Below are 26,560 nucleotides of genomic sequence, written 5' to 3' on the forward strand. Positions count from 1 at the left end.
CTAGTTGTGTTTCCACAGAACGCTTTTATCAGACCATCAATTAATCACTTTTGAATTTATTCTAATCAACTTCCCTCCACTCAAGAAAACAGTGGTTTCCAGATGTTTGTCTGATCAGGCTGTAGCTAGATTTAAGGAAGCGATTCCAGTGGCGCTTAATTCAGTGTCGTGTCCCATTGTCACAGAGGACACTGTTGTCAACCTTAGTCCCTCCCAAATTGATAATTTTATCGATAGTGCAACAGGTACCTTAGGATCAAATTTGGACTCAATTGCCCCACTAAAAACTAAATCTATTAATCCAAGGAAACAAGCACCTTGGTACAATTCAGAAACCAGACAGCTTAAACAAAAAACCCAGAAGTTAGAGAGAATCTGGTGCTGCTCCAAACTGGAGGAGTCTCATATCATCTGGCAAGACAGCCTTAAAAGTTATAAGAAAGCCCTTCGTATAGCGAGAGCAGCCTACTACTCGACACTAGTAGAGGAACACAAGAACAACCCAGGTTCCTCTTCAGTCCTGTCGCCAGACTGACAGAGAGCCACAGCTCTGCTGAACCTAGCATTCCTGTTTCCCTGAGCAGCAAAGATTTCATGGACTTCTTTAATGACAAAATTGTCCTTATTAGAGAGAAAATTCACCTCCTCCTGCCATCAGCTGACAACATGGCACCTATAGCCTCAGAAGCCTTAGAGGCTGCTGGAGGACCAGACGTACACTTTGACAGTTTTTCTACCGTTAGCCTTGATGAGCTCAGTTCAATAATGTCCTCCTCTAAACCTCCACCTGTCTCCTAGACCCCATCCCAACTAAGCTGCTTAAGGACTCTCTACCCTCGTTCGCACCTCCCTCTTAGATATGATCAATGTGGTGCTGGTATCTGGTTACGTCCCACAGTCCTTTAAAGTGGCAGTAATTGGACCCCTTCTCAAAAAAGCAACCCTGGATCCAGAAGTTCTACCAACTACAGACCAATAGTTGCTAAACAGCTGTGTGACTTTCTCCATAGCAACAGTCTATTAGAGGATTTCCAGTTAGGGTTCAGGATTCATCATCTTTTCAGTCTGGCTTCAGGTGTGACCACTCCACTGAGACTGCACTCCTGTCAGTCACTGAGTCACTGAGACGAGCTCGAGCTGCTGGTCAGTGCTCTGTCCTACTTCTGCTGGACCTGTCTGCTGCCTTCGACATGGTGAACCATCACATTCTCCTCTCCACACTCTCTGAGCTCGGCATATCTGGTTCTGCCTTGTTGTGGTTCAAGTCCTACCTCACAGGCAGATCCTTCAGAGTGTCAACCAGCCCAAAAGGGCACATGTCACCCCGCTGCTGGTTTCTCTTCACTGGCTTCCAGTGGCAGCCAGGATCAAATTCAAGGCACTTCTCTTGGCTTACAAAACAATCACAAGAACGGCTCCAGCCTACCTGGAATCCCTGATCCAGGTCTACTCTCCTTCTCGCCCCCTACGCTCTGCATGCCAAAGACGCCTGGTGCTTCCAGCCCAGCGCTGCTCCAAATCTCTAGCCAGACTCTTCTCTTCTGTTGTTCCCAAATGGTGGAACAAACTACCGAACTCTGTTTGTTCTGCTGAGTCCCTTTCTACTTTTAAGAGACAGTTGAAGACTCAATTGTTCAGAGAGCACCGAGGCACTGAACCTGACTCTTCTCGTCTTTGGGGTAGAATAAGTCAGAGGGTCCAAGACCCAGCACTTAGTGATTATGTAGCACTAACTGTGTTGTGTGATGTTGTATGTCTGTTATATTAAAAAAAAAAAAAAAAAAAAAAAAAGGAGGGGGGGGGGCAACACTTCTTCTGCCACTAGATGGCAGTACCTGTGACCAAATCACAACTGAAGCACTTTTGCGCTTCCTATGGACTTTTCCTTAATAAGGTCTAAATTCTTGCTTGTGTTGTACGTCGCTTTGGACAAAAGCGTCTGCTAAATGAAATTGTAGAATTGTAGAATAGCACAGAAACAGCACTCGTCAGAGTTACCAGTGACCTCCTACTAGCATCAGATGATGGACTGGTCTCTGTGCTGGTCTTATTAGATCTTAGTGTAGCTTTGAATACCATTGATCACCATATCCTTCTGCAGAGACTGGAACATCTCATTGGCATTGAAGGAACTGCACTAAACTGGTTCAGGTCATATTTACCAGGTCGATCTCAGTTCGTACTCACTAATGATAAACCCTGCGAAACCACTGCAGTCACTTATGGTGTTCCTCAAGGCTCTGTGCTTGGACCAATCCTCTTCACCCTTCATCTGCTTCCTCTTGGTCACATGATCAGGAAACACTCAATTAATTTTCACTGTTATGCTGATGACACACAGCTGTACTTATCAATGCATCCATATGAAATAAATCAGCTGACTAAACTGGAGGCCTGTCTAAAGGACATAAAAGCTTGGATGACCCATAATTTGCTTTTATTAAACTCCAATAAAACTGAAGTCATTGTCCTGGGCCCAAAACATCTTAGAGACACCCTATCTAATGAGACAGGTACCCTGGATGGCATTACCTTGGCCCCCAGCACGACCGTAAGGAACCTAGGAGTTCTCTTTGATCAGGATTTGTCCTTTCATGCCAACATTAAGCAAATTTCTTGGACTGCTTTCTTTCATTTACGAAACATTGCTAGGATCAGACACATCTTGTCTCAAAAGGATGCAGAAAAACTAGTCCATGCCTTTGTCACTTCCAGGCTGGATTACTGCAATTCCCTCCTATCAGGCAGCACCAGTAGGTCCCTAAAGACTCTCCAGCTGGTCCAAAATGCTGCTGCCCGCGTGTTGACGAGAACTAGTAGAAGAGACCATGTCTCTCCTGTACTGGCTTCTCTGCATGGCTCCCTGTCAAATTCAGAATAGAATTCAAAATTCTCCTAACATACAAAGTCCTCAACAGTCAGGCACCTTCATATCTGACAGAGCTCCTAGTCCCCTATTATCCAGCTAGAACCCTTCGCTCCCAGGATGCGGGGTTCCTGCTGGTTCCTAGAGTTTCTAAAAGTAGAATGGGAGCAAGAGCCTTCAGCTATCAGGCTCCCCTCCTGTGGAACCGTCTCCCAGTTTCGGTCTGGGATGCAGGCACCCTCTCGACCTTTAAGAGCAGACTTCAGACCTTCCTTTTTGATCAGGCTTATAGTTGGGCTGCTTAGGCTGGCCCTTAGATATGCTGCTATTGGCTTAGGCTGCTGGGGGATCTCCCATGGTGCACTGGGCTTCTCTCAACTCCTCTCTGTCCTCCTATATTTGTCATACATAAATCATACTCATACATATTACTAACTCATCTTCTTCTCCAGAGCCTTTGGGCTCCTCTCATCCCAGATCCCGGTTGCTGCTGGAGGAGGCTGCAGACCTGAAGAGGCTCAAGCTGCCACCCGTAGCTCCACCTGCTCACATCCCCGTCTGTCCATCAGTCTCTTCCTTTTCTCTCTCTCTTTATCTCTTGTTCCTTCTTCTGACCTCTTCCCTTCTGCATAAATGTCTTCCTATATTGTCTGTCTTTGTCTCTGCCCTGCTCTCCTGCTCTCTTTCCCCCCGACCGGTCAAAGCAGTAGGCCATCCCCATTGAGCCTGGGTCTGCTCGACGTTCCTGCCTGGTAAAAGGAAGGTTTTTGTCGCAGCTGTTGCAGGATGTGCTTGCTCATGGAGAATTGTTGGGTGTTCAATCAAGAAGCGACTTAAACGCAGTGGCCAGAGAATCATCATTGACGTCCACATGGATGTTCAAGTCACCCACTAGAATGACTTTGTCTGAGTTCAATGCCAAGTTAGACAGAAAGTCAGGGAGTTCTTCTAAGAACTCAGAATAAGGTGCAGGAGGACGGTACACCCCAGCAAGTAAGAGTGGTTTCTCTGCTTTCCAGTCTGGGAGGGAGAAGCTGACAGTCAGGCTCTCAAATGAATTAATGAACAATTAGGTGGAGGGTTAATGAGCAAATTTGATTGCAGCTCCTCCTCCTCTGCCAGTGGTGCGAGGTACATGGTCGTTAATGTAACCAGGAGGGGAAGATTCATTTAAACTAACATTCATCTTGCTGCTCCCAGGTTTCAGTAGGTGCTAATACACCAATCTGATAATTAGTAATTAAATCGTTCACTAGGAGAGACTTGGATGGGAGAGATCGAATATTTAGCAAACCACATTTAATAGTTTTACTGGGTTGATTTGCTGGAGCAGTGGTTTTCATTTTAACTAAGTTGCTATAAGTTACTCCTCCAGATTTGGGTGCAGGCTTATAAAGCCCCGGGGCAGACACAGTTTCTATAGGCTGGGTGGGTGACAACACCAAGGAACCAGCTGAGGGCGTGCTAACCTGCAGCTCTGCCTGCTGGTCTGAACTCTGGGTGCTTGTCAGGGATTCGTATGGCTGATAAACTGGCCTCTGTTCTTAGATAAGAGAGATGCACCATCCAAAGTAGGATGGACGCCATCTCTCCCAATCAGACCAGGCTTTCCCCAGAGGAGCTCCAATTGTCTATGAGCCACGTTGTTATCTAAGCACCACCTGGACATCCAGCGATGGAATGAACGCATGCGGCTAAACATGTCGTCACTCGCTAAATTGGGCAGCGGGCCAGAGAAAACTACGGAGTCCAACATTGTTTTCGCATAGTTGCACACCGAAGCCATGTTAACTTTAGTTAATTCCGACTGGTGAAGCCGGGTGTCATTAGCGCCGACATGTATTACAATCTTACTGTATTTAACCTTACGTTTTGCCAGCAGCTTTAGCCTCAACGTTGCCTGCTCTGGCCCCTGGGATGCACTTTATGCTCGCTGGAGTCTCCACCTTCACGTTGCGGAGAACAGAGCAGCCAATGACTGATGTCGGCTTCACAGCGGGGCTGCGAGAAACAGAGCCGACATGTAGAGTTTTACTCTCAGCGGGTGTGTCGCTGAGTGGGGAAAAGCGGTTGGAAACATGAAGGGGTTGGTGGGCAAACACGGGCTTACTGCGTCTAGGTTTCCCTCGTGATGTCACCCAGCGGGACTGGCTAGTTCCCGGCTGCTTGGGAGCTGTGGGGGAACTGCTAGTGGTGGCTAGGCTAGGTGGCTCCGCACCCACTAAGGTGCACTGAGAAGCTCCTGAAGCTAAGGGACTAGCGCTAGCTTCCATGGTGTGGAGCCGGGTTTCTACCTCACTTAGCCTCGTCTCCAGGACAACAAACAAACTACACTTATTACACTTACCGTTAACGCTAAAGGAGGCAGAGGAGTAACTAAACATCTGGCACATGGAGCAGGAGAGGAGGGGAGAGGCAGAAAGAGAGAGAGCAGCCATAGCTAGTATGCTAAGGTGAACGGGTGGACCTGTGGCAAATATAACAAATAGAACAAGTAATTTCAGAGCAAAGTACTGCTAAAGACTTAAGTGACAGAAACCTATGTATTACACCAAAACGTTGTATACAGTGGTGCTTAAAGTGATTAAGTTAGCAGTACACCTGAGGGAGGACTGAGAGAGTGAACAACACATAGCGACAGGATTACAGGCAGGAAATGACGCAACATGCTCACTGTAAGTCTCGAGGAGGAGCAAGCAGGGGAACTCTTCTGTCAGGAACCCTGCATCCTGGGAGTGAAGAGTTCTAGCTGGATCATAGGGGACTAGGAGCTCTGTCAGGGATGAAGGTGCCTGACTGTTGAGGACTTTGATGGTAGAAGAAGAATTTTAAATTCTGTTCTGAATTTGACAGGGAGCCACGCAGAGAAGCAGTCCAGGAGAGACCTGGTCTCTGCTACCAGTTCTAGTCAACACGCAGGCAGCAGCGTTCTGGACCAGCTGGAGAGTCTTTAGGGACTTGTTAGTCCAGCCTGGTAGGAGGGAGGTGCAGTAATCCAGCCTGGAAGTGACAAAGCAGGGACTAGTTTTTCTGCATCTTCTTGAGACAAGATGTGTCTGATCTTAGAGGGAGAGTAGATGTGAACCAACTGGAGCGGAGCAGGCACAGACAATGTGCATGCAATGCATTCAGAGGAGGAGGTGTTTGGAACTGGCAGGTCTTTAAACAGGAGAATTGCACGGTAGATAACCGCCAGCCCACCACCAGAGTGCTTTGAGCGGGCAATCTGCTTGGGGCCATAAGCTCAGGGTGGGGCCTCTGGATGTGCACATAGCTTGAACGTGTAGCCTGATTGAACAGCAAGAACTCCTGTGGTTTCAGGCAGGTCTCTGTCAGACAACGAAAATGCATTTTTCTGGATCCGATTTTGTCATGGATGAGATGAGTTTTCTTGTTAAGGGAGCGATTGTGGACTAGCTTAAAGTCTGCAGATTCATCCAGGGATACTAGAGGAGGCGGGGCTTGATGACTGTCAACTTAGACCAGACTACTAATACCTATTGCGCAATGACGTTGTTGAGGTGTGCGATCAGCTGGGGACCAGATGGAAGGAATAGTAGTTGGACCATTCTGCGAGTAAATAAATTTTCTCTTTCGGGTGCTTCGGTGGATCTCACTGGGTCGGTGTAGAAGTCTGAACTGTCTGACGGCAGTGATGCACGCTGAAGTGGTGGAGTTATTAAAACTCAACAGCTGTAGGATGGAATATTTTCATGCCAGGTACGGAAGGAGTTAGCCATGAGCTGGTTGTTGTTAGCCATGCACAGAAGACTAGCCAGGTGGTCATTGGCAACGTAGCTGGCTGGAAGAGGTTGCGGTCCTACTCAAAGAGGCCAAGCAACACCGCTGGAATACCTCCCGGCATCAGCAGTGTTGAACATGTAGGGTTGACACAGAGAGCGGGGGAATGACAGTGCGCAGCTGGAATCGAAGGCGATGGCAGCAGGTAGGGTGTGTTTGTGACAGTCATCCAAACAGTAAAATCCATGTAGATAATCCAGACTAGAAAAAGTCTAAAAGTTAGTCATGCCATTTGGTGCAAAACTGGTTACAGTAAATAAAAAAGCAAACACAAAATCGGAGACGGAGAACCGGCGAACAAAACACCAGCATCCTTTCCACTCACCGTTTTGATCACAACCCCTGTACTGCATTTAGCCGCAAATGCTTGTTTGTCTTCGTTGCCAACACAGCTTGTCCTTCACTGACATAATGCTTTCTCTGGGCATCAGCCAGAGCAATTTATTTCCAACTATTGTCAGCATATAAAGTTAGCAAGCTTCAGATTTCTCCTGCTAAGCTTTCTATGCTTAATTTACCCAGTGTAAATGATGTAAAATGTTCAGTTACCCATGTTGCACATTTCAAATCTTTAATGTCACTGTATTATAAGCAACATTCATGTTGTTGTGGACTCATAAATCACTTGTGGCCAGAGGTGGCCGAAAAGCTAACATGCTGCTTTAGGGTTAGCTGGAGCCTCATCCATTATTTCCCAGGATGCAGGGTGAGGGGCATGTCCAAGGGGGGCTGCTCCTGCTGAAATGCCCTACGCTACAGGGGGCACATGTTAACTGACAGCTCCACAGAGGCTACGAACAATCACCTGCTACCACACACTCCTTTAGGGTCTGTGCTGTTACATTAATGCATGGGGCCTCATCTCATTATTCATAGCTGCTTGACTCCACAGGGAACTGCTGAGATGGAGCCACAACAGGAGCAAATGAATACTGGGTCATCTTTAGCATTCCAGGTGTAAAGTGCTAAAGGGAACATGGCCCACTGAGAGAACGCTGCAGTTTTGTGTAATGCAAAATGGCAAGCATGTTTAAATTTAGCCCAACATTTTCTGATTACAATATAATGAATATGCTCAAGTTTAATGTGCTTGTTTCATCTATTGCCTTTTCATTTGATGGAGAGAGCATGGCTGGAGGTGGAAGTAGTCATTTGAGACACCAATTAAAATGCCCAAATCTATTATGAATAAAAGCCCATAAAACAACAAATAAATGCAGTTCAGGGCCTGAGAGACATTCAGGGACATTCGTTGAAAAGCATTTCTGATCAACCGTTATTCTGTCTTCAGTCGTCCTGTGAGCAAAATAATGAGAGCCAAAGCATTTTCCAATCAAACCAGTCTGTTATTACATTATAATGATATTTGTTTTTTCATGATTCACAGATTATATTTATCATATTTATAATATTTGCAATTATTTAAGCATTATTGTACATTTGCTGTCTGAAGTTAGTCCTTTGTTCATTTGAACTTAGACACCATCTAACTTTGTCACCTGGATGACGCCGGTGTCACTTTTAGCAAAATAATTCCAGTTACTCGCTCCAACATGTACACTGGCTGCTTGTCATACCATGCCTGATTTTCTACTGCGTGGGTATGATGACTTTGAAGGTATTTGGAGATACACCTTTGGCAGAGCTGGGCTAAGTTATTAATGTAACGTAGTCATTGAATATATTTTCCAAGTTGTGGGGCCAACACAGCCAGTTTATATCAAACCCTTCCTGAAATCACACTTTTGCACCATAATGTGGTCAGATGATTGAATTTTGAATCCTCTTGTGTGCCCTGAAGGAGGTCTTTCTTTGGAGCATCAAAGTGGAAACTGTGCAAAATAAGCTTATAGAATGAAATAAAAATACAAGCAGAGAGAATCAGGCTGAATATACAACATTTATACCCTCTAACTTCAGCTCTATTGATATCAAATGAGTGGAGGGAGAAGTTCAAAGCAAGGCTGCATTCGATTGATGGTGCAGATTAGGAGTTATTCTGTTGATTCTTGCTGCCGGCATCAACCGTAGACCGTATAAGTGGGTGCCATAGCCTAAAAATAATAATTTGATATTTTTAGGTTGTTTTGCAATACATGATCTATATCTCCTCTGAAGCACTTCTTGAATACTTGATTTAACCCTTTTAATGAAATGATGCCTAAACTGGAGTGTGTGTGTATCTACAAATCTCAAAATCCTCCACCAAAAATAAATCAGTTTTCCACATTTGGAGAAGATCTGCTTCTGCCCCTCCTCTAACTGGCCCTCACTCCACATGAGCCAATCAGAGGCACAGTCGGGTCTTTGGTGGGTCTTTTGGTGATGCATCCCCTGTGACCATGGCTCATGCAGCATGTTTCTAACTTGTTCAGATATGGATAATGGTTGCAAGTATCCTGTTCACCAGATGGAGTCCAGGCCATAGAAACCTTGTGCTGTGGGGCTTTACCGTATCTGAGAGAGTTAGCATTAATTTTAGCAGTGTTAGCCTAGCCACCGATAGTGACAGTACTATCTGTGGAGGTAGAGGGGCCCTTAGCTGGAGGTTGATGGTTCTCAGTAGGTACAGGACTATTGGGGACTACTGCTCTAACTCATGCAACCAAATCAGAACAGTAATAACCCACAAACCTCTGCATATTAACATGCCAGATTATACTATTCGTGTTCTGTTTTAGAATTGTAAATTTGCATGCAAAATCTGGCAGATACATGAAGATGTCCATCAAGAAGCATTATTTTGATACAACATATCAGAACAAATGACGTCTTAATCTCAAAATTCAAACTATTTTTTAAGGTTTTTATATCAACTGGCCCTAAGCCACACTCAAAGAATATTGTAATTTAATCTCTTGGAATGGATGTGCAGAGGTGTCATCTCGAGATGAACTCAGGTTCATCCATCCATCCATTGTCTTCCGCTTATTCCTACATTAAGGGTCGTGGGGGGGTGGAGCCTACCCCAGCATCAATGGGTGAGAGGCGGGGTTCACCCTGGATGGGTCACCAGTCCATCACAGGGCCAACATACAGAGACGAACAACCATTCACACTCACAGTCACACCTACAGTCAATTTAGAGAATCAATCAGCCTCGTCCCCAATTGCATGTCTTTGGACGGTGGGAGGAAGCTGGAGTACCAGAGAGAACCCACGCAGGCACAGGGAGAACATGCAGACTCACACAGAAAGACCCTGTGCCTAAGCCGGGACTTGAACCCAGAACCTTTTTGCTGTGAGGCGACAGTGCTAACCACTGCACCACCGTGCAGCCAACTCAGGTTCAAGTGAATCAAAAAGACTTGCAGCTGGAGTGAGATACTGGGTTATTTTCTCAGGCTCCGACAGAATCACACGTCTGTTTACAACCGCTGGAGTTGCCCCCTGCTGGCCATCAGAAAGAATACAGGTTTGAGGCATTTTCACATTGACAACACTTAAGATGTTGTAGAAGATAAAGTTTGTTATGTTTCATGTTTCTCTGTGTTATAACAATTTTCTGTACCGGTAGAGGTCACATGATGTCCACAGTGCTGAATGAGTCACGAGACAGTATGATGTCTCCATTGTTGTTCTCGTCCCAGTTGAAACTGGACCTTCGAGCCACATGCAAACACAGGAGAGATTTCATTTTGTTGTGGTGGAATATAAAATATATATAGCTCATACTGCATGGAAACAGTCAGGCAGACTCAAGATTCCTGAAAAGACGATGTGAAAGTCCACATACTGGGGTGATATTTAGAAATAACAGCTGTATGTTGGTAGGAGATTCCAAGGATGGACTGAATCCATCTGTACATGTTATATATTGTTATTTAACAGGAACTTGTACAACAAAGTAATCCCCTTGGTTCTACCTGCTGAAAAAAATAATTAATTGTCTCTTTATACCAGGTTCTTCTTACATGTTTTGCTCCTCAAACACAAGCTCGTACATGATGTTAGTAGTACTATGTTTTCCTATTTCACAAAGAAACACTCAAGGACACACAGCTCTTTCAAGCAGAGCGGAAATCCCAACGCAGTGAAACATCTCTGACAGGTTTATTGGAGGACCTGGATCTGAGCCGGCAGGTTCACAGGAACTGCTTAATACAAGATTGTTAGAGAACGTAGATGAACCCTTTGACACAGAATCTGGAACCAAGAGAAGGCAGGCCCTGGGAGATAAGAACAGAGCCGTGAAACACTGGTGAATATTTTAGCACATTGTATCAGACTCTTTTCATCTGTCTCACTCACCCATGGACAGAATCCATTTAGGGAGTGGACTCCATTTATAGTCTTCTTGATGGCATCAAAGTTAAAGTCTGGGTTAATGGTTATGCTCGGCACAGTGCATCTCTCTGTTCAGGTATTCTGCTCTTTCATCCGTCTTTTGTAAAGATTGCTCTGTCTTTCATGGTCTGCACACTCTGCTTTTTGTCCTGCGAGTATCCTCCATACGACGTACAGGAGCGTAGACCAGGTGCGCTTACGAAGGCACTTCAACAATTACCAACATGAAAGCAGAGTATATATTTACTGTACGGATAATGGAATGTGTTCAGCATAAATAACTGGCCCCGACAAGCCTGGTGGCTTAAATATGTTTTAGCTAGACGAATGAGTGGCACCAGCATGGGGTGGAACAAAAGGCTTCAGGCGGCCTGTCCATCCATTTATTAGTAAGTGCGGTCAGGGTATCCAGATAAAAACAAAATTCGACTGAAAAAAAAAATCGCAATAAAATTAAATACAGTGTTTTGTTGGAACTTTGAGCAGGTTTACTCTGGTCTTTCTTGCATGGGTGAGAGATTAGGAAGTCTCCTATTCTGATTTAAGCATTGACATGTGACAAGGCAAAGAAAGGAATCTTCTGCTAGCATGCAACTGCTCATTGTGCTGCAATTGATGACTTGCTTTTAACCTGTAGATGTGATTATTGGTAGTTAGTTGCAACTGTAAAGGAAGGTTTTCATCTCTGCTGTCTCAGATGTGCTGGTTCATAGAAGGAGGGAGGTTCTCCACCTGCTCTACTAGGAGGGAGGTTCTACTCCTGCTCTACAAGGAGGGAGGTTACACACCTGCTCTTCTAGGAGGGAAGTTCTACACCTGCTCTACAAGGAGGGAGGTTCTACACCTGTTCTACTAGGAGAGAGGTTCTACACCTGTTCTACTAGGAGGGAGGTTCGACACCTGTTCTACGAGGAGGGAGGTTCTACACCTGTTCTACTTGGAGGGAGGTTCTACACATGTTCTACTAGGAGGGAGGTTCGACACCTGTTCTACTAGGAGGGAGGTTCTACACCTGTTCTACTAGGGGGGAGGTTCTACACCTGCTCTACAAGGAGGGAGGTTCGAAACCTGCTCTCCTAGGAGGGAGGTTCTACTCCTGCTCTAAGAGGAGGGAGGTTCTCCACCTGCTCTACTTGGAGGGAGGTTCTCCACCTGCTCTACTAGGAGGGAGGTTCGACACCTGCTCTACTAGGAGGGAGGTTCTCCACCTGCTCTACTAGGAGGGAGGTTCTCTACCTGTTCTGCTAGGAGGGAGGTTCTACAAGCATGTGACTAGGACCGCCTTCTTCCACCTGCAGTATCGCTAAGATGAGGAACATCCTTTCCCAGAGTGATGCTGAGAAACTGGTGTTTGCATTTATAACTTATAGGATGGACTAATTGTCGAGTCAAATTTAAAACTGCTGGCTAAAAGTAAACGTAAATACGATAAAATCGTTATTCACGTCGGCGGTAATGACATCCGACTACGCCAGTCGGAGGTCACAAAAATTAATGTTGAGTCGGTGTGTACACTTGTGAAGACGATGTCAGACTCCGTAGTGTCTCTGGACCGCTGCCTAACCGGACTAGCGACCACATGTTTAGCCGCATGTCGTCGTTCAACCGCTGGCTGTCGAGGTGGTGTCCAGCAAACCAAGTGGGCTTCATAGACAATTGGAAACCATTCTGGGGGAGACCTGGTCTGATTAGGAGGGACGGCATTCATTTCTACAAATATGGCGCAGTTTATAATAGAACCAGAACCCTGAGAACCCAGAGTTCAGACCAGGAAGCAGAGCTGCTATCTTACTCACTTCACTGCGTGTCCACTAGGGGGCAGTCACCCACCCAAACCCCATAGAGACTGTGTCTCTCCCCCAACCACGTCAGTTTATTCACTCCAGTTCTACTGCAGAGGAGTCAATCAGAAACAAGTTAACACAACCACTAAATTAACTCAACAAAACATCAGAATTAGATGAGGACGATTAAATATCAGACCTCTGAGGCTGAAAACTGAACCAGTGAATGAAGTGATACCTGACAGTTGTGTTGACCTGCTTGGTCTCACTGAAACCTGGCTGGTGACGATGAGGATGCTAGTCTGAATTAATCCATTCTTCCAGTCACAGGAACACTCACATTCCTCCAGGCTCTGGCCCAGGAGGTGGCGCTGCTGCCATTGCTGACACCAGTTTAGTAATAAATCCCAAACCAGAAGAACTTTCCATTCATCTGAAAGCCTGATTCTCAGTTTGTCTCCTCCAGCCTGGAAACTCTCCAGCCTCTCTGATTGATTATTGAGGACCGTCCTCCTGGTCCTGACTCTGGATTCTGATCTGAATCCTCAGAGTTTCTATCAGTTTAGTTCTAAATCAGATCAAGTCATGATTGGAGGAGACTTCAGTATTCATGAGGATGTTGATAACCACAGTCTGGTACTGCATTTCTCTCTCTTCTAGACTCAGCTGGTGTCCATCAGTCTGTCCATGAACCCCCTCACTGTCACAACCACACCTCCACCTCCTCCTAACATGTGGAACTGAAGCTGAACATCTGGTTGTGTTTCCACAGAACACTTTTATCAGACCACCAATCAATCACTTTGGAATTTGGACTGATCAACTACACTCCACTCAGGAAACCTGTAGTTTCCAGATGTTTGTCTGATCAGGCCACACCTGGATTTAAGGAAGTGGTTCCATTGGTGCTAAATTCAGTATCATGTCCCACTGTAACAGAGGGCGCTGTTGTCCACCTTAGTCCCTCCCAAACTGATCATTTTATCCATAGAGCAGCAGGCACCTTAGCAACAACTCTGGACTCTACTGGCTCACCTAAACAGAAAACTATGAATCCAAGGAAACAAGCACCTTGGTACGGTTCTGGAACCTGACAGCTTCAACAAGAAACCCAGAAGAGTCACGTGTAGTCTGGCAAGATGGCCTTAGAACCTAGAAGAAAGCCCTTGGTAGAACCAGAGCAGCCGACTTCTCTGCACGAATAGAGGAACACAAGAGCAACCCAGGTTCCTCTTCAGTACTGGAGCCAGACTGACAGAGAGCCACAGCTCTACTGAACCAAGTAGTCCTGTTTCCCTGGGCAGCAAAGAGTTCATGGACTTCTTTAATGACAAAATTCTCCTGATTAGAGAGAAACTTCTTCTCCTGCTGCCATCAGCTGACAACATGGCCCCTAGAACCCAGAACCTTGGAGGCAGCTGGAGGACCAGACACACACTTGGATAGTTTTTCTCCCGTCAGCCTTCATGAGCTCATTTCAATAATGTCCTCCTCTAAACCTCCACCTGTCTCCTAGACCCCATCCCAACTAAGCTGCTCCAAGACTCTCTCCCCTCATTAGCCCCTCCCTCTTAGATATGATCAATGTGGCGCTGGTATCTGGTTCCGTCCCTCAGTCCTTTAAAGTAGCAGGAATTAAACCCTCCTCAAAAAACAAGCCTGGATCCAGAAGTTCTACCAACTACAGACCAACATCAAATCTTCCTTTTCTCTCCAAGGTTCTGGAGAAAGCAGTTGCTAAACAGCTCTTTGACTTCTCCACAGCAACAGCTGATTGGAGGATTCAGTCAGGTTCCAGGTTCATCCTAGCACAGAAACAGAACTAGTCAAAGGTACCAGTGACCTCCTACTGGTACCAGATGAGGGACTGGTCTCTGTGCTGGTCTGATTAGATCTCAGTGCAGCTTTGATACCATTGATCACCATATCCTTCTACAGAGACTGGAACCTGTCACTGGTATTAAAGGAACCACACTAAACTGGTTCAGGTCATATTTACTAGGTCATCTCAGGTGGTACTAGTTAATGAGTGTTCCTCTGAGACCACTACAGTCAGTTCTGGTGTTCCACAAGGGTCTGTGCTTGGACCAGTTCTCTTCACCCTGTACCTGCTTCCTCTAGGTCACATGATCAGGAAACACTCCATTAATGTTCTCTGCTATGCAGACGACACTCAGCTGAACTCATCAATGATCCACATGGAACAAACCAGCTGACTGAACTGGAGGCCTGTCTGAAGGACAGGAAACATGGAGGACCCATCATTTCCTTTATTAAACTCTGATAAACTGAAGTTCTTGTGCTGGGCCCAAACACCTGAGGACCACCTGATCTGATGAGACAGGTACCCTGGATGGCACCACCCTGGCCCCCAGCACCACCGTAAGGAACCTAGGAGTTCTCTTTGACCAGGACCCTTCAACTCCCACATTCAACAAATCTCCAGGACGCCTTCTTCCATCTACGTAACATCGCTAAGATCAGACACATCCTGGCTCAAGAAGATGCAGAAAAACTAGTCCCTGCTTTTGTCACTTCCAGGCTGGATTACTGCACCTCCCTCCTACCAGGCTGGACTAACAAGTCCCAAAAGACTCTCCAGCTGGTCCTGCCTCGTGTTGACTAGAACTGGTAGCAGAGACCAGGTCTCTCCTGGACTGCTTCTCTGCATGGCTCCCTGTCAGATTCAGAACAGAATTTAAAATTCTAGAGGCTGCATGGTGGTGCAATGGTTAGCACTGTTGCCTCACAGCAAGAAGGTTCCAGGTTTGAGTCCCAGCTCGGGCACGAGATCTTTCTGTGTAAGAGTGTGTGCATGTTCTCCCTGTGCCTGCATGGGTTCTCTCTGTTTCTCCAGCTTCTTCCCACCGTCCAAAGACATTCAATTGGGGAATAGGCTGATTGGATACTCTAAATTGACCGTAGGTATGAATGTGAGAGTGAATGGTTGTTCATCTTTATGTGTTGTACTGGCGACCTGTCCAGGGTGAACCGCACCTCTCACCTGTAGCTGCTGGGATAGGCTCCAGCCCCCCCCCCCCCCCCCCGGGACCCTTAATAGGAATAAGCTGAAAACAATGGATGGATGGATTCTTCTCTAACTTGTCGTGCAAAATAAATGGAGATTGACAACTGGATAAATGTTCAAACTTTTTTACTGAAGGAATTCTCTCTCGCAAGGCACAGGTAACGGCATTGTCAACATCCGGTTTTCCTACTACTAACAGGAAGTGCAACTAGCTATGCATCATGGGAAATGTAGTTAGCAGGATTAACTCAATAAATGCTAAACAAATAAGTTAGAAATTAGGCAGTGATGCATATTAAATGCTCCTATGTAAATTATCTTCAAGTTAAATTAAATCATTCTTCAATGCGATTTAAGAAGTGCATTCATAATCAACTGAACAGTTAAGTTACAACACACTTCACTCCCAGGATGGAGGGTTCCTGCTGGTTCCTAGAGTTCTAACAATAGAATGGAGCCAGAGCCTTCAGCTATCAGGCTCTCCTCCTGTGGAACCATCTCCCAGTTTCAGTCCAGGACCCAGACCCCCTCTCTAGGTTTAAGAGCAGACTTAAGACCTTCCTTGTTGATCAGGCTTATAGTCAGGACTGCTTAGGCTGGCCCTTAGATCTGCTGCTATAGGCTCAGACTGCTGGGATCTCCCATGATGCACTGGGCTTCTCTCTCCTCCTCCTGTCCTCATACATGTTACTAACTCCTCTTCTTCTCCCCTCATCCCATCCTGGTGCTGCTGGAGGAGGCTCCAGACCTGAAGAGGCTCCAGCTGCCACCCGTAGCTCCACCTGCTCATGTCCCCGTCTGTCCATCAGTCTCTCCTCCTTTCTCTCTGTCTTCCTCCATTCTCTGTCTTTGTCTCTGTCCTGCTCTCCTGCTCTCTCTCCGTCCCCATTGAGCCTGGATCTGCTCCACCTTCCTGCTGGTAAAGGAAGGTTTTTGTCGCTGCTGTTGCAGGATGTGCTTGCTGATGGAGAATTGTTGGGTGGAGGTTCATTGAAGGGGTGAGGTCCTCAACCTTCTCTACCTGCAAAGTGTCATGAGATAACTGTTGTTGGGATTTGGCGCTGTAGAAATAAAACTGACTTGACTTGACTTGACTTGACCACTGCAACTCTCTCCTGTCAGGATGTCCCAACAACTCTCTAAAGAGTCTCCAGCTGGTCCAGAACGCTGCAGCCAGGGTTCTGACAGGAGTTAAGAAGAGAAAACACATCTCTCCACTTTAGCTTCTCTCCTTCCTGTAGGATCTAGAATCCACTTCAAAATCCTTCTGCTGACTCATCAGGCTCTCAATGATGAAGCTCCATCCTCTCTAAAAGAACTCATTAGTCCCTCCTGTCCCACCAGAGCACTCCTCTCCCAGAATGCAGGTCTGTTAGTGACTCCCAGTATCAATAAAACAGACTGGGAGGTAGAGCCTTCAGGTACCAGTTCCTCTACTGTGGAACCAGCATCTCTCCATGGGTCAGAGAGGCAGACACTCTGATCAACCAGTCTACCATCCAGTCCCCCATCAAGCTGGCTCGCTCTCCCTGCCTCCCCTTCCATGAACCAGTCTACCATCCAGTCCCCCATCAAGCTGGCTTGCTCTCCCTGCCTCCCCTTCCATGAACCAGTCTACCATCCAGTCCTCCATGAAGCTGGCTTGCTCTCCCTGCCTCCCCTCCCATGAACCAGTCTACCATCCAGTCCTCCATCAAGCTGGCTTGCTCTCCCTGCCTCCCCTCCCATGAACCAGTCTACCATCCAGTCCTCCATGAAGCTGGCTTGCTCTCCCTGCCTCCCCTCCCATGAACCAGTCTACCATCCAGTCCCCCATCAAGCTGGCTTGCTCTCCCTGCGCTCCCCTCCCATGAACCAGTCTACCATCCAGTCCCCCATTAAGCTGGCTTGCTCTCCCTGCGCTCCCCTCCCATGAAGCAGTCTACCATCCAGTCCCCCATCAAGCTGACTTGCTCTCCCTGCCTCCCCTCCCATGAACCAGTCTACCATCCAGTCCCCCATCAAGCTGGCTTGCTCTCCCTGCCTCCCCTTCCATGAACCAGTGTACCATCCAGTCCTCCATCAAGCTGGCTTGCTCTCCCTGCCTCCCCTTCCAGAAGCTTCCTTCTTCAACTGTTATTAACATTTCCATGTTTCCTCCATTCTGTGTTATAAACTGTTTTCTTGTCTGTACCAACAACTCCTGCACGTCTGTCCCTCCTGGTGAGGGATCCTCCTCCCCTCCTCACCCTGAGGTTTCTCCCATTTTTCCCTGTTAAAAGGGTTTTCTATGGAGTTTCTCCTCAGTCGATGTGAGGCTCTGAGGGCAGAGGATGTTGTTATGATGCCATGAAGCCTGGAGACAAACTGGTGGGGAAAATGGGCTCTGCAAATATAATCGCCTTGCCTCGCCTTGCCTACTAGGACGGAGGCAGCAGAGTACTTTTGGTGACGCTATACAAATCAAATCGTCTTGACTTAACATTTTTCTGTGCAGTTGATGTCATAGTTTCCAAGAGATTTTACGGTAAATGGCCTTCAGCACTGGTGTGACTCGTTAGAGGGCTGATGGGTTTGGCAGATGAGGTGAGACGTTTAGACAAAAGCAGAATAGTGATTATATTCATGTTGCAATTAAAATCTGTGTTGCTTTTTCATTAAATGTCATTAAATATTTGAAGGACTTGCAACTTAAGAGAGTATAGTGAGATAAACAGAGTAGCTACTGTGGACTATTAGTAAAACCATTAACAGTATGAAACTGACAAATGCCAACTCCTCAAGTGTCCTTGTTTGCAACAGTTGAGCTGAAAAGTTCTCAAGAGAAATCAGCACATTCACTTTTGTAGCCTTTCAAGTGGAGAAAGACTGAAACACAAGCAAACTCGCTCTAAAGACAAAAATACAAAAGAAATTAACATCAGCAACAGAGACGATGAGATATTTGTCGTAAGAATATTTAATATTAAATCCTAACTGAACATATCAGACTGTTGGGAGAAGATGAGCCACAAGTGGAGAAACCCCTCATGTGCTGCAGTAGCAGCTCCACATGCCAGTCTGCTGATTTTCACCTGGAACTTCGTACATTAACTCCGATTGACCGTCTTTGTGCTACCTTTTTCCATTGTTTCATATACTCCGAAGTGTCTCTCATTGGTTCCTGTTTTGAAAATCTCTTGATTTTTGTATCTCGTCTGCCTTACTTCCTACCTTTGATCAGTGTCTGGTTCGTTCATCAGCCTTCAGTTCCATCTGGGTCTCTCATCCAATCAGCTGCTTCCTGCCCTCCTGTTTATTGTTGTGTCATTCGTGAGATTGTTCTTTAGTTTGGTTTGCTGCTGTCCATCCATCCATCCATCCACCCATCCATCATCCACCCATCCATCTATCCACCCATCCATCCCTCCATCTTCTCCCTCTCCTCCTGTTGAGGGTGGTGGGGGTGGAGCCTATCCCAGCAGCCTTCCCCCTGGACAGGTCACCAGTCCATGGCAGGGCCAACACATAGAGACAGACAACCATTGGCTCTCCCAGCCACGCCTACGGTCAATTTAGAGTCTGGATTAACCTGGTCCCCTCTTGATGTCTTTGGACTGTGGAGAAGCTGGAGTACCAGAGAGAACCCACGCAGGAACAGCGAGAACATGGAGACTCACCCAGAAAGACCCCGTGCTGCAGCCAGGGCTCCACCCACAACCTTCTTGCTGGGGGGCCACAGTGAGGACCACTGCACCACTGTGCCTCCTCAGTTTGCTGCTATGTACTTGTCAAATCCACTATTGTGTTTTTCACTTTGACTTTAGTGTTTTGACATGTTTTAATACCTGGATTTAGTAGTTATTTGTCTATTTTAGAGAGTAAGGGCCACTTGACCACCAAGTACATTTAAGGGTTTGTGCATTTACTTGAGTAAATTGGTTGAATCAGTTCTTACTCAGGAGACTATATTTCTGCTTGAGGGATGAATGTGTGTAGTTTCTCTGTCACTATCCACTACACAAACGTTATACTCACAATGCAGTTTATTGAGGTATCCTCCATAAACCACTTCTACTTTACAGCAGTACACATACCAGTAGGACCATTGAATAGACTCATTAATGGGCAGTTCAAACAGCAGAGGAAAGCAACCTATTTGAAATTAGCTATTAACATCCAGATGAAAGTGTGCACTGAATCAATTTTATCGTGCTGATAAAAGTGAAAGTGTAAATATGAACACCTATTCAAGGTGTTAGCGAGGTGTTTTAAAAAGTGGATCTATAGGATACAAAGAAAAGAGGCTATCAAATATTCAGGTGTGATAATCTTCCAGGAAGTCATTGAAATTCATCTTCCAATTTATCTCCACTTTCTTCACGTTTTGTGAGTTGTTGCACTTGGTAATCAGGTCATGTTTCTCCTTTTCTTTGCTCACCCAGTTGCAAAAGAAACGGGATCCAATATCTGACAATGCAATTTAATGAACATTCTCTGTGCACGCTGCAGAAGACTGAGATGTAGATTACTAGGATGAATGAGAGGATGGAGGCTTTCTTTGAGCAAACACCACCAAAACACGTGATGGTTTGAAAGCTGTGAAAGTGACTTGAATTTTTCACGGCCTAGTACAGCATGTCCAAGCTTTCATGATCAAGGTAATGACCCGCTCTCCCAAACGACTGCACAGCATGTGGTCTGAACCCTGGAGGTGGAAATGTGACACTTCTGCTATAAAGGCATCATCCACAGCATTATCTGTCTCTGCATACTTCTGTAGTACCTGCTTTAGAGTAAGACTCTTAACTCATCACTTGAGTCTGTCCCTGTGTATCTGTCTGCAGCTGTGGCCAAAGTTCTGTCCACCATCATCATCTGAGTCATGTGAACCACAGCTTCTGTTTCAGCCTGTGGTTTCTATGATGTGCAGACATACATCCTCGAGCCTTGCAGGTCCTAAAGAGCAGAACTAGTAAGTAAGTAAGTCAGATTAATTTATATAGCACATTTAAAAACAGTGAGAACTGGCCAAAGTGCTGTACAGTGTTAAACTAAAAGACTAAAAAAACTAAATTTAGCTAAAAGCAAGGCATGGTCAAGCAAAAAATAAATAAGAGCATTCCAATAGAGGAGGACAAAGCAAGATACGCATATTAGCACAGGAGGCCATGGAGAGCGCAACATGACAACATGGCACAACAAAAGTATACATGAATATTATATATATATATATATATATATATATATATATATATATATATATATATATATATACATATAATCTACAAAAAGGCAAGATAAAAGAGATAGAAGAAAATAGAAGAACTAAGAGGCGAATGCTAATGTGTAGTTTTGTTGTCGTGTTTTTAGTCTAGATTTAAAAGTAATGATCGTGGGAGCAAATCTGATGTCAGGAGGTAAACCATTCCAGAGACGTGGAGCTGCCACAGCAAAAGCACGGTCCCCTTTGTGCTTGAGGCGGGATCAGGCAACATGGAGGAGACCTTTGTCAGCAGATCTGAGGGACCTGGGTGCAGAATAATGCTGGAGCATGTCAGAGATGTACATAGGGGCCTGGCCATGAAGTCATTTAAAAACCAAAAGGAGCATTTTAAACTGAATTCTAAAACAGATAGGGAGCCAGTGCAGAGAGGAGAGGACAGGGGTGATGTGTTCTTGCCTCTTGGTGCCTGTTAAAAGCCTAGCAGCAGCATTCTGCACCAATTGCAGGCGAGCAAGCTGGGTCTGGGGGAGGCCAAAATAAAGGGCATTGCAGTCATCCAGATGTTATGAAGGCATGGATAACTGTTTCCAGGTCTTGAAAGGACAGTGAGGGCTTGAGCCGGGTGATCACTCTCAGCTGGTGGTAGCTATTTTTTATGACAGTATTAATCTGTTTTTTAAAACACAAGTCAGACTCAAAGATAACCCTAGGGCTTACGGCAGAGGGCTTAACAAAGGAGGAGAGGTGAGATAGATTGTCAGTAACTGTGGGTATTGATTTAGGGGATCCAAGAATTACCACCTCGGTCTTGCTGTCATTGAGTTGTAAGAAATTGTTGGACATCCAATGCTTAATGGCTTCCATACAGTCTAGGAGAGATTGGGCGGACTCCTGTGATGTTAATGGTAGATATAGCTGTGTGTCATCAGCGTAAAAATGAAAAGAAACAAAATGCTTACGGATAATGTCCCCTCGGGGGAGCATGTATAAACAGAAGAATATTGGCCCTAAAATTGGGGGACACCATAGGAGACGGGGGCAGAGGCCAATGAGGAATGACCGATGGAGTCTGAGAAAGTTCTATGTTGGAGATATGACTTGAACCAGAGTAGTGCTGTCCCTTTAATGCCCACCCACTCTTCCAGGCGGTTGAGGAGGATGGCATGATCCACGGTGTCAAAGGCTGCACTGAGGTCCAACAGGACCAGGACTGCATTTTGACCTGCGTCAAGTGTGAGGAGCAAGTCATTTGTTATTTTCAGCAATGCAGTTTCAGTGCTGTGACAGGGCCTGAATCCTGATTGAAAGGGCTCCAAGATGGCATGTTGCGATAGGAAAGGGGACAGCTGGGACAACACTACTTTTTCTAGCACTTTAGAAATAAAAGGCAGTTTCGAGATGGGCATACAGTTGTTCAAACACTTGGAGTCTAGGTTGGGTTTCTTCAGTGGAGGCTGGACAACGGCATGTTTGAGGCAAGCAGGGACAGTACCAGATGACAGACAAGAGCTTACAATGAGTTGTAGGGAGGGTCCTACGACGTCAAAGGCTTCCTTTCGAATGGAACATGGAACCTCATCACCAGGGGACGAGGTGATTTTCATGTGGAGGACAATGTCCTTTAAATTGACCATGGAGACAGGGTTGAAATGACAGAAAGTAGCTATGGGGTGTGGGGGTGGATGAGGAGATGGAGCAGAAGGAGGGAACAGAGCTCTGATGTTCTCAATTTTCTCAGTGAAAAAATGAAGGAAGTTCTCGCAGACGTCTGAATTTATAACGGAGGCTGGAGAAAGAGGTGGGTGATGGAGTTTATTGTGTTAAACAGGATTTTAGGGCGACTCGTTCTTTCCGTCAGGCGACTCGTTCTTTCCGTCAGTAGAAGAGGTTCAGATGTATGAACATGATGATCACAGAGTGAGACGGAGCATGTCAGAGTGAACGTCACACTTGTGCGTGATTCAACATGGCGGCACACATCTGAAGATACAAGAACAAGCTAACTCCTTAATGCCGATTCACACAGTTGGATCAATCAAAAACTCAAACCACGGTAAGAGATTTTCAACTCTCTCATCCACAAACAATCCTCAAAATAAATCTGGAAGAAGAGACAGTGGAAAGTCTGCAGGAGTACGTTGACGAGTGCTACCACCGACTTGTCATGGGCAAGACTGACAACGCGACGACCCCACTTCCTAAAAGAAGTTGACCGTCCAGCACACCCTCATCGCCCGATAAGGATTTCGGAGACATCCTGGAATCAATAGACAAACAACTGACAAGTTTCGACGCAAGACTCTCTCTAGTGGAAATCCTCCACAGAGAGTTCCAGGCTCTCCGTGAGTCGCTGGAATTTAGCCAGTAACAGGTGGCTTCACTGGCCGCTGAAAATCAAGCCCTTAAAGCCTCCATTAAAACACTCAGCGAGGGGGCGACGGAGATTACTGCGGAGAACAAGCGGATGAAAGAGGCTATCCTCGACATCCAAGCTAGGAGCATGCGGGACAACCTGGTATTCTCCGGCATACCTGAGCAGACGGAGGAAGACCCCAAGATGTCCATCAAAGACTTCCTCCACAAACAGCTGAAACGTTCGATGGAGACCGTGAAGAACATCACCTTCCACCGGGTGCATCGCCTTGGAGGGAAGAGGCCAGAGAACCGGCGGCCCAGACCCATCGCCGCGAAGTTCGAACACTTCAAGCAGAAGGAGCTGGTGAAGAGCCGGGGCAGGGAGCTGAGAGGAACGGACTTCAGCGTGAACGATCAATTCCCTAAGGAGATGCTGGAGCGCTGCAAATGCCTGTTCCCTGTCAGGAAGAGGTTTCATCGACGGAGGATCACGCGCTGTCATCGCGGTGGATAAATTGTATGTGAACGGCCAGTTGTTTCGTGATCCGGAGATCACCCCTTGGCTCTCCTCTCTCCACCCGGAACTCACCGGATTCAGCCGAGAATGGTATTAGCATGATGAAGGTCATGGATTAAGGCACATGTGTCAAACTCAAGGCCCGCGGGCCAGATGTGGCCCACCATGTCATTTTATGTGGCCCATGAGAGCTTAAAAGTTTTGAGTGTCTAAAAATAAATACCAAAAAATAAATTAAGAGCGTGCTTTGACCGCAAAAACTACATTTCCCACAATGCCTTTCGACTACGCTAGCCGCGGCCGTGTCCATGACAACGAGTGGAGCTAGCCGCGGCCGTGTCCATGACAACGAGTGGAATTGAGATATAAATAATAATACCAAAATGTCCAGAAAGAGAAAAGTTGATGCAGACGGAAGACAGTTTCAAGAAAGATGGGAAGGCGAATACTTGTTTGTGCTTCAAGGAGAAAGACCGGTTTGTCTTTTATGTTACGAGGCGGTGTCGGTTGTCAAAGAGTACAATCTGCGTCGACATTTTGACCCCAAACACGCAGCTAAGTACGCTAAAGCTAGCCTTCAAGAAAAGCAACAAATTGCCCAAGAATTAAAAGGCAAACTGCGGTCGCAGCAGAGTTTGTTCATGAAATCCACAACCAAAAACGAGGCCGCGGTGAAAGCGAGCTTCATTGTGGCTGAAGAAATCGCCCACGCTTCCAAGTCTTTTTCAGAGGGGTCGTTTTTGAAGCAGTGCATGCTGAAGGTCTGTGAGCAGGTGTGTCCCAACCAGTGACAGACTTTTAAAAATGTCAGTTTATCAAGAAACACCGTTGCCGACCGAGTGAAGGAACTAGCGGAAAATCTTACAACACAGCTGGCCGAGGAGACACGCAGCTACATAGCTTTTTCATTAGCTGTTGATGAAAGCACAGATAACACGGACACGGCGCAGTTATCAATTTTTATTAGATTTTTATTAAAATCGGACCTTTCTTTCACTGAGGAGCTTTTGGATGTGGCTGCAATGCATGGGACCACGACGGGACAGGACATTTTTGATGCGGTGGAGAAGTCCGTAAGTAAAACTGCATTGCAGTGGGAAAACTTGGTAGGATTAACTACAGACGGTGCACCGGCAATGTGTGGAGGAAAAGTGGACTTGGTTGGACTAATGAAGGGGAAAATGCAAAAAATGAACTGTCCCACGCCTCTGATAACGTATCATTGCATTATCCATCAAGAAGCTTTGTGTGGGAAGGTGCTGGGGATGGAGGACATTGTGACCACAGTCATGAAGGCAGTGAACTTCATTCGGGCGCGTGGCCTGAATCACCGTCAGTTCCAGCAGTTTTTGCTGGAGATGGGCTCGGAACACGCGGATGTGCTTTACCATACTGAAATGCGGTGGCTGAGTAGGAGCAAAGTCCTCAAGCGATTTTTTGAGCTCAGGGAAGACATTGCTGTTTTTATGCAGAGTAAAGGAAAACTCATGCCTGAACTATCAGACCCAAAGTGGATGTGTGACTTCGCTGTGTTGTGTGACATAACCGACCATCTCGGCCAGCTGAATCAGAAGCTGCAGGGACGCAAACAGGTCATCACGCAGATGTCCGACACGATCACGGCTTTCCAGCGTAAATTGGATTTATGGATGTGGCAAGTGAAACAGGACAATCTTGTCCACTTTCCTGTTTGTCAGAGCATGTCAGCCTCATTTCCCGAGACTTTTTCATGTGCTCAGTTGGCTACCAAACTGAGCTGGTTAAAGACTGAGTTTGATCGGCGCTTCTCTGACTTCAGAGCACAACAGTCTGGCTTTGACATCTTTGCCAATCCTTTCACCACCGATGTCTGCACTGCACACCAACACCTTCAGATGGAGCTAATTGAGCTTCAAAGCGACAGTGGCCTGAGAGCAAAGTTTCAGGATGCTGCAATCCAGGACTTTTACCGTCTGCTGCCCCCTGGTTTGATGCCACAGCTTTGACTTCATGCTGCCCGTGTTCTTTCCATGTTTGGGAGCACCTATCTGTGCGAACAGTTTTTTTCCATAATGAATCTGAACAAAAACAAGCACAGATCACGCCTCACGGATGACAACCTCCATGCTGTTCTACACATTGCCTCAGCACAGGACCTAAAACCAGACATTGACACACTGGTAACAGGAAAACGGTGTCAGACATCTGGTCAGAAAACACACAGGTAAGCATTTTTTTTAAACTTAATTAAAATATAATAAAATGTAATTTAACCAAGAAGAAGAACAGTTAAACTGTGTGCAATTTAATGATTGTGCTTGCATTTTGTTTTGTGTTTATCATTTTCAGAACATGATCAATCGATAGTAGAGAGAGAATCCACTTGGTGTGTTCAAGGACAGGCAGCATCTCCTCATCAAAGACTAACTGAAAAACTTGACCAATATAGTTTTGAACTGAGTCAACCTTTATTTTGGTATTTTTAGTTGATTACATATTATTTATGTGTAGCTGCTGTTGTAATTATTTAATGTTTGCAGGTCTTATGCGTGTATGCAGACAAATTATCATCAAACCATCAGTTGGATGCAAGGCTGTGTGCAGCCTTTTTTTGTAAAATGCTACATGTGTCATACATGTTCTTTGCAGCTCAGTTTTATGCTATATTTTCCTTATTCACTTGGACAGTTTGATCCCTCATTAATGGAGTTATGTGGGTTTTCATAAGCTGACAAAATGTAAAAGGATTTATGTTAGA

General features: G+C 45.9%; 1 pseudogene; it reads left to right on the forward strand.

Moving 5' to 3' along the window:
• The first annotated feature begins 24,206 nt into the window (after window positions 1-24,206).
• On the forward strand, window positions 24,207-26,030 carry LOC147248038 (general transcription factor II-I repeat domain-containing protein 2B pseudogene; annotated as a pseudogene).
• Window positions 26,031-26,560: the final 530 nt, after the last annotated feature.

Source organism: Aulostomus chinensis, chromosome 16, assembly GCF_037954235.1.
Source record: "Aulostomus chinensis isolate RoL2024-O1b breed Wild chromosome 16, RoL_Achi_v1.0, whole genome shotgun sequence".
NCBI classification, from domain to species: Eukaryota; Metazoa; Chordata; class Actinopteri; order Syngnathiformes; family Aulostomidae; genus Aulostomus; species Aulostomus chinensis.